The 9,508-nt window shown below is 39.9% G+C and overlaps 1 long non-coding RNA gene across 1 annotated transcript; it reads left to right on the forward strand.

Annotated features, from left to right (window-relative positions):
• Positions 1-82: 82 nt before the first annotated feature.
• On the forward strand, positions 83-3,564 carry LOC139971817 (uncharacterized). The gene is made up of 2 exons (XR_011794492.1): positions 83-242; positions 2,389-3,564. It is a non-coding gene; the product is annotated as an uncharacterized lncRNA (long non-coding RNA).
• The last annotated feature ends 5,944 nt before the right edge of the window (positions 3,565-9,508 follow it).

Genomic DNA, 9,508 nt, shown 5'->3' on the forward strand with positions numbered 1-9,508 from the left:
GTGTTTACAGCTAGGGCTGAGGTTAGTTCCAAGGTGTTTCGACAACACAGCAGTTGACCTCTAACGTCACTTCCGTTTCAGATTCGCTGATCGTATTGTGGAGTTTTGGGATGTGTTGGGGATAGAGATGAAGATGCTAGTTACTTTTAGAGCATTTTTAAAACGAAATGCATAAAATCAAGTCACCAAATGATGGAAAACGAAACATTCAGTGTGCGGTACTAACTGTTTGCATCACTAAGGTAAGCGAAACCCTCAGATCTAGGCCCTAGGTAAAGATGGTACACGAAACACTCAGTGCGCTGTACCAGGTGTCTGAATCACTGTGTCTGTGATGTGGTGTCGAAACACCCTGCATGGAATTCCAAGTGTTTGAATCACTGTGTCCTGGTGAAACCCTCAGAATGCAATACCAAGTTTTGTTGTCGAAACACCCTGAAACTAGCCTCAACTCGCTGTGTTGTCGAAAGACCTTGACACTAACCTCAGTGAAACCCCTCAGAATGCAATACCAAGTTTTGTTGTCAAAACACCTTCAAACTAGCCTCAACTAGCTGCGTTGTCGAAACACCTTGACACTAATCTCTTTGTTGTCGAAACACCTTGAACCTAGTCTCAACTAGCTGTGTTGTCGAAACACCTTGACACTAATCTCTTTGTTGTCAAAACACCTTGAACCTTGTCTCAACTAGCTGCGTTGTCAAAGCACCTTGACCAACTAGCTCCTTTGTCGAAACACCCTGAAACTAGCTGCGTTGTCGAAACACCTTGACACTAATCTCTTTGTTGTCGGAACACCCTAAAACTAGCCTAAACTAGCTGGGTTGTCGAAACACCTTGACACCAATCTCAGTGAAACCCTCAGAATGCATTACCAAGTTTTTTTTTCGAAACACCTTCAAACTAGCCTCAACTAGCTGCGTTGTCGAAACACCTTGACACTAATCTCTTTGTTGTCGAAACACCTTGAACCTAGTCTCAACTAGCTGCGTTATCGAAACACCTTGACCAACTAGCTGCGTTGTCGAAACACCCTGAAACTAGCTGCGCTGTCGAAACACTTTGACCAACTAGCTGCGTTGTCGAAACACCCTGAAACTAGCTGCGTTGTCGAAACACCTTGACACTAATCTCTTTGTTGTCGGAACACCCTAAAACTAGCCTAAACTAGCTGCGTTGTCGAAACACCTTGACACTAATCTCTTTGTTGTCGGAACACCCTAAAACTAGCCTAAACTAGCTGCGTTGTCGAAACACCTTGACACTAATCTCAGTGAAACCCTCAGAATGCAATACCAAGTTTTGTTGTCGAAACACCTTGAACCTAGCCTGAGCTAGCTCTGTTGTCGAAACACCTTGACACTAACCTCAATTAAACCCTCAGAATGCATTACCAAGTATTGTTGTCGAAACACCATTGAAACTATCCTCAACTAGCTGTGTTGTCGAAACACCTTGACACTAACCTCAGTGAAACCCTCAGAATGCAATACCAAGTTTTGTTGTCAAAACACCTTCAAACTAGCCTCAACTAGCTGCGTTGTCGAAACACCTTGACACTAATCTCTTTGTTGTCAAAACACCTTGAACCTAGTCTCAACTAGCTGCGTTGTCAAAGCACCTTGACCAACTAGCTCCTTTGTCGAAACACCCTGAAACTAGCTGCGTTGTCGAAACACCTTGACACTAATCTCTTTGTTGTCGGAACACCCTAAAACTAGCCTAAACTAGCTGGGTTGTCGAAACACCTTGACACCAATCTCAGTGAAACCCTCAGAATGCATTACCAAGTTTTTTTTTCGAAACACCTTCAAACTAGCCTCAACTAGCTGCGTTGTCGAAACACCTTGACACTAACCTCAGTGAAACCCTCAGAATGCAATACAAAGTTTTGTTGTCGAAACACCTTGACACGCAGCCTCAACTAGCTGTGTTGTCGAAACACCTTGACACTTATCTCAGTGGAACCCTCAGAATGAAATACCAAGTCATCATTCATTCACTTCCCATGCTCCATTAATCCAATGCTTTATTCCTCACTGTGCCCCATTAATCTACCATACCCAATTCATCTAACACACCATTCACATACCTCCATTCATTCACCTACTAACCCCACCCACCTTTTGCCATCCACTGATCTACCAAATATACTTCTAACCATTTAGTCAGTCCAACCTTAATTACAACCTTTACTCACTCTATTGCAATTCAACACACCTAGCCTTTATTTTAGTCTGACATAAGTTTCTAAAAGAAACATGCTCAACTTTTTTCCCATAGACACCAAATAGGGCTTACCTATTAACCAAATCAAATGTTATTAAAGTCTATTATATTTCCACTCTATTCTATTGACACTATTGTTTTTCTTTACTTCTTTTCCAGACGCTTTGTGGAGGTTGATCTGACAGATTTACATACAGAGGGACGGCTAACGTGTGAACATACAGAGAGACAAATGGACCAACAGACAAATAAACAGATGAACAGTAACGGTGTTATGTCCCCTCTTCACCAACTTTGTCGGCAAAGAGATAATAAGTGCTTTGCAAAAGGACATAACACAGGTGCATTGACCAGGAATCAAACTAGGAACCTCTTGCTGTGCGGCTTTGCTAAAAACTTTTAAAAAGAAAAGTACTAATAACTTTGTGTAGGGTTGAGTTAACTTACTTTCCTTGCTCCAATGCAACCATGCCTGTTCCATTTGAAAGGCATATAAAAACTTCTGTGTACCTGGAAACACTGCATGCAGTGCTTGGTATTCTTGTTCGGAATAGTCAAGCATGAAGAACTTGGGGTTCCATTCAAGGTTCCATCTTTGATGATGTCAAGGGCCTCTGTTATCACAACAGTCGTTTCATTCTCTGTGATGAATTCAGCCACAGGACTATAACCAACCTTGGTCCTCACAAATACCAAGAACAGGCAGAGCATATTTTGTGGTCTTGTAGGTGGCATCAATGAGTACCATGTCTCCATAACGCTTTAAAAGCAGTTGTTGCTGGCTGGTCTGATGGATGAACAGGAAAGCAGTGCTTTCTCTGGTGTCATAGCTGTCATCATCCATGTCATCCCTATCATCTGTGTCTTGGACAATACCTTGTGTTTTGGGCTTTCTATGTGTAAATGAGCGATTGTAACGATAGGCGTATTCTTGTGTGGGCGTACATGTATATAGTGTAGCGTTAGGCTATGGTGTGCTTGTAAGCGACGCATCGCTGTTTAATTACGTAACAGAGGTTTCAAACGTATCAGGCGCGGCGCGCTGTTTGTGGTGCGTGCATGCATCTGGTGTGAGTGTGTGCGTGTGGTGTGATAGAACTTTCTTGTGTATGAAAAGATTTGGCAGAGCTTATGAATGAGGCGGTGAGTACGGATGGTTGACCGGCCAAGACTTGTGAGCGAGTGAGTACGTTTGATTCATATGTAGTGAGCTTGTGACTTGTAAGTAAATTATGCTTTATATTTTATATTTAGTTTGCTCCAGTTGAGTTGTTAATTTATTCAAGTAAACCGTTGCTCCAGTTGAGTTATTAAATTATCCAAGTAAACCGTTAATCTTTTGTTTCTGCGTTATCTTGATTCTTGCATTGTATGTGTAACAAAGAAATATAAAGTAAATAAGTTTTATCTGCTTGTTAGAAGTTCCTACACTCTTTGTCCTTCCTGAAGCGGGCAATGTTTTTGATCCTTCCAAGTTTGCTGGACTGAGCTGCTGCAATTTTCTTTAGACCTACTGTACACACTCTGCCAAGGTTTTCTTGCCAATCAAAAGCAGCTGGTAGTGAGCTTTAACAACATCAGCTCCCAGTTTTCTTGTTTAAAAAGGTGGGCACTGTCTTATGTGTTGTTGAAGAATTTTACACAATTTTTTTTACATTGTTGTATCAAGTTAACTGTAAATTAAGAGACCTTTTTGTACTGGAATTGCACTTCCAAGTGTATGGTGACCCAAGATGAAAAAAAAAAATTATATCACACATCCACAGACAAAACTCCTCTGTAAGAAATGTCAGAATATTCATTGATTGATTTGCCAAATTGCCAAACAAAATTTCTATCATGGGATTAGCCTTTTTTTCTATAGCAATTAAGTCACATGCACAAATGATCAAATTCTTCTTGGAAACTGAGTGGCTTAATCTTATCTGTTGGTGGACTTGAACCACCTGCTGAATAAATTCTGCATCACCTGAACAGACTTTTATTATGGCCAAACAAATTACCAAGAAGAAATAAGTTACTTAGATTGACAGTTCACTGGCACCTAAAATACTGAAATTAGCTTCTACCAGACTTCTGTAGACTTAACGTAGTGCCTATCTGAACGTATTTATTGTTATTATTAGTTTAGTTTGGTAGAAAAATAAGGATCAGGAGGGGCACTCAATTCCCAAGGACCCTATAAGAGAGAAAAATCTGAAGACATAAACACTCAGACCCAATTACAATGCTTAAAGTGCTTGTCCAAAGCATTCTTAACCCATTCACACTTCTTGCAAGTACAACTTTCTCAGGCAAACCGCTGTAAGTTTTCACAAAACCGTGCAAGCTTACCCATCAATTCCATTACGACATATCCCTCCTGTCCTGACAATACACAACATACCCCGTCCAGGGGAATTCCACGAGACCGAAGGTCTGCGAGACCGAATTTCCGAGAACCGATGGTCCGTGAGACCGATGGTCTACGGAGCATGCCCCCTAAATTCTTCACTGGTGGATGTCCCTGCCCCCCCCCCTTAAAATCTGAAGAGGTAAGAGAAAACGGGCGATTTAATCCAGTTTAAACACTTTTTTACATTGTCAAATTACAAAAATATTATTTGAAATTCGAGTAGTCTAAAGAATTTTGACTCCTTACAGAAGTAGAACCGAAAACCGCAACATGTTCCCTTGTTATAGCGGATACTGTCATTATTATCCCACTTTACTGTGAAATCAGGATTAATTAGGGGTCAATTTAACCTCTAGCCCGTAACAGTTGACACAATTTCCTCATAATAAACCAAACGTCTAATTTACTTCCTAAAATTTGTATATTTTGTAGCACAAACACACAGCAGGGGGGTTAGACATTTGAGAGCGGGGGCTTTTGCCCCCTGCAACCCCCTCTGGTTACGCCACTGGTGGAGGCCTAGTATCAATGCAAGCTGCCCCAGCCCCCTTGCGCAACTCACTGGTATCCATTATGAAAAGAAATGGCTGTAAATTCTTTTAAATAACGCTCTTTATCAAGGTAATATTACCGGTAGTAAGATTTGTCTTACCAAGTGCTATTATAGGCCTAGTAGTTTAGGTCTCGCGGGGCCTAGTATTTAGTAATAGTTTCGGTCTCGCGGACCTCGGTCTCGAAGATCTTCGGTAATCGGTGTGGCGGACCTGTTTACTTTCGGTCTCGCGGACCTCGCTGATCCTCAAGAAGAACAGTAAATTCAGCAAAAAGTTTACAAATACTTCTAGCATTGGTAAAGACAATCTTCAGCTTATCCCTGTAGTGTAACTTGTGTAACTAGCCTAGGCCTAGGCTAGCCTAGGTGTACCTTAGCATGCCTCCTGATATTATTAGAAATGACTTTCCTTCCTTTCAAAACACCTATAAGCACCTCCACTAGAAATATAATCCTTATCAAAATTTATGCCTGCCCCCATCGACCCCCAATTTCGTTTAAACATAGCTGTTCAACAGAGTAATTCACCAACCATTACTAGGCTAACGGTTATGCCGTTAGGCCTACAGTACCTTAGGCTACGTCTTGGGGCCTAAGCTGTGGCAGCTACAACCTGCAACAAAGCCTGGCTCATATAATTTTCTCAAACGTTAAAAGTTCAAGTCAAGAGCATACATTTAGGTCTAATCTTTACGTCCAGGCTTCAAACCCATGCTGCCCAGTTGCCGTCATCTTCAGGTTAATCTTCAGCCTGAGTAGCCGTCATCAACAACTTGTACAAGTAATTTACACTTTCCATTTCGCGCCATTGCCATAGCAATACTAGAGAGGGCTCTTGAAAACGGAAGTACGTCACAGGTCAACTTCTCTGTTGTCGAAACACCTTGGAACTAACCTCAGCCTTACAGCTAGTGGCTGACAAGGTGCATCACAGAAAAGAATTTCGCATAGTGTCCTATATTAACAGAGCGCCATCAGTTTGGAAAACACACACAAAAACCAATTCTCTACATTACTGTGTATAAAGGTTTGGTAAACAATTAATTTTTCCATTGACTTATAACAATAATAATATATGAACTTATAAAGCGCTAAAATCTACGAAGTATTCAATAGCGCTGTACAACCCTAATAGAACGCCAACTTGAAAAAAAATAGTCTTCAAGCAAGACTTGAACTGACTGAGAGTGGGAGAACTCCGCACAGATATGGGCAGACCATTCCAGAGCTTGGGCCCGGCTGATGGAAAGGCACCATAGGTTTTCAGTTTAGTTCTGGGAACAGTGAGAGTGAGTGTATTGCTAGAACGCAAGGTAAAACGAGAGTTGACCTGGAAGGACAGAGCGTCTGACAAATAGGCGGGTGCCATTCCAAATCCGTCACTTCCCAATGGCCTTAGAGTTCCAACTGACACATTCTACCAAACGCATAATGACGGATTGTTTTCACATTCAAATACATGCTTAACAATTGGAAATTTTTGAGTTTGGAGAAATAGAAAACTGCTTATCTACTGCAAAAAGTTATGGTCTGACGTTTCCATTCTAGTTTATTTCGATCGGATAATTCCCATCAAGTTGGCCGGAAACGTTCATATCCGACTGCTATAACTTTATTTCATCGGAAGACTTCGTACGTAATGGAACCGCATCACTTTATTTCGGGCGATCTAAACTTTTCATATTTTGTGAAGGATCTCAACATACTTGTAACCGTATTATGAATGGATCCTTTGTGATTTCTATCAAGTTCATTCTCAACGGATCGACGCAGCGAACCGGGTTTTTATCATTGTTGTGCTAGACGAACTGGTACAGTAAGTAATGATATCGTTTGAATTTTGTTATAGCCAAAATTCAAACCTACAGTATTATATGAAATGTTTCCCGAAAGGTATTGACGGCGGTTTTTGGTTCTATTCTTTCCAGGCCGTATTGGCCTATATCGTGGTGGCAAGTAGGCGATGAAATCTCTAGACCAATCAGAAGTCTCTACGCTGTGTGTCTGGGGGAGGGGGCAAACCTAAGCACGGCTCCTGCAGTTTAGCAGTATAAAAGCGGAACATAACTTTACTTTCCGAGTTTGACTCACAAATCGTTACGCAGTTGGCGAAACCCTTCCCTATAAACGGCTCTGCACCCGTAAGATTTGCCACAGGGGTTCGATTAGTAAGTGCGAAAACTGACTCCCTCTTTAAAATGCATTTCAATAAAATTTGATAAGACAATGATCTCTGTCATGTATTTTAGTGTGTACATTTAAAATAGCTACAAAACACCTGTTTGAAAGCACTGGCAGAACCTTCCACAGAACTTAAATTCCATTGTTTTGACGTGTCTTTTTTAACCCTTAAGTCGCTACTAGCTAGTTCTCTGAGAGCAAAAATACATCTAACCTTTCTACAACTTACACCCACCAAGTCTTTTAAGTAAATTTGAGCTTTTTTATCTCAGCTGTATCTTGTTCTTTAAACTCGGCGCTACTACAGAATAAGAAACATCTGAAAACCTCTAGAGCTTCCGAGGGCTTCGTCTCATGGATCCCCACTAGGGCCTGGAGATTAATAGAAGTGTAATTCCTCTTCTTTATATGTATTTTTGGTCATAAAAATCACAACAATGGCTGCAGCTTCTTTGGGAGGTGGGGTGAGGGGGGGAGGGGGATTTATACAGCAAGTTGCCGGTTTTTCTTGGTATATTCGTCGAATGTTGCTCAGCTGGTCACTGCAATCGGTCACCAAACGCCAAGTCGGTAAACTTAATCATCCCTGTGAAGGTATGACCCTGGTAATATATTTTCATCACATTTTTGTCTTTCATGCAAAAAATTGAGTTTCATTTATTAAAATTTGGTTCACTGGTGGCATGCGGGAGGGAAATGTCCCCTACCATCCCTGTGGAAGGGGATAGGAGGGTTAGGGGAAGGAGAGGAGGGGTCGGGAGGGGGAAGGGTACGTGTCATTGACCTTATCTTTGAGGCTATGGCCAGTTTCAACCCCGACGTGCACTGAAACATGATAAACAGATAATCCAGAAATACGACGATTGCTTTCATAGTTTTATTTTTCACCAACAAATTTGAAACAGGAAAATTGAAATGCAAATACAGTATGCATGAAGGTACTCACTACTTAAGTCATTTAAAAACTGTTATCACGATAACACTTTACATAAGTGTATATATTAGATGAAGATTCTCCAACATGTGATTGTTGGCACAAGACTACAATTCTTTTAACTTAAAGCAACGTTCTCACATAACTATGCTAACAAAAGCAGCAGACTGCACTTGCGTAACTGAGTGTTTTTCATAATATTTTGTGTTTTATTTAACACAGGCTTCAAATGACTTGAGGCGGAATGATAAACAACTCATAAACACAAGTGTCTGCATGTTCTGTAAAGAAGATTGCTTGGCAAATTGCCAATTTGTAAATTAGTATCAATAATTTTGATGGACCTTTTGATCTGATAGTTTCTAATATCAATTTATACTCCTCAACTATTGAAAGTTTTTAAGCTGTCAATTATCTACGTCCTGCCATGCAAGGGCATCCTATTTTGGAGAAATTCCATTTGGTAATGTTCTCTGATTGCATAACTATACTGATTTGCAACTGCAAATCAGCAGCATTCCCTAGGCAAAATTCATGCATTTCCATACAACTATGCATGTTTTCTCACCACCACCTGTGTATGTTTACTAATAACGCAGACTTATTTGGATGTCACACGATGAAACAACTTCACGCAACTTGTGTGCATGTAATTTAAAGAAGAATGTTTCAAGAAAATAACCACACCTTTAAAAACACATCAAACAAGAATAACATCATCATCAAGAACAAATTTAAGATTAAATAAAGAAAAAACCTCAACTGTATCATTTCCTATTAAATGAAGCACAGTGGCTAGAGAACAAAATAATTTTTTATTAGTCTTTTGACTTGTTTTAAGTTAATTTTTTTTTTTTTTCAACTTTTATGTTTTTTTGTTTTTTTTGTCTTTTAACGTATGGTTTTAGTTTATTTGATTTTTTCAACTTTTATGCATGTTTTCTCACTACTTGTGTATGTTTATTAATAACGCAGACTTATTTGGATGTCAAACGATCAAACAACTTCACGCAAGTAGTGTGCGTGTAATTTAAAGAAGAATATTTCAAGAAAATATCCACACATTTAAAAACACATCAAACAAGAATAACATCCTCATCAAGAACAAAATTAAGATTTAATAAAAAAAAACCTTAACTGTATCATTTCATATTTAATGAAGCACAGTGGCTAGAGAACAAAAGATTTTTTTTAGTCTTTTGACTTATGTTTTAAG

The sequence above is a fragment of the Apostichopus japonicus genome, chromosome 8, assembly GCF_037975245.1.
Source record: "Apostichopus japonicus isolate 1M-3 chromosome 8, ASM3797524v1, whole genome shotgun sequence".
NCBI lineage: Eukaryota > Metazoa > Echinodermata > Holothuroidea > Aspidochirotida > Stichopodidae > Apostichopus > Apostichopus japonicus.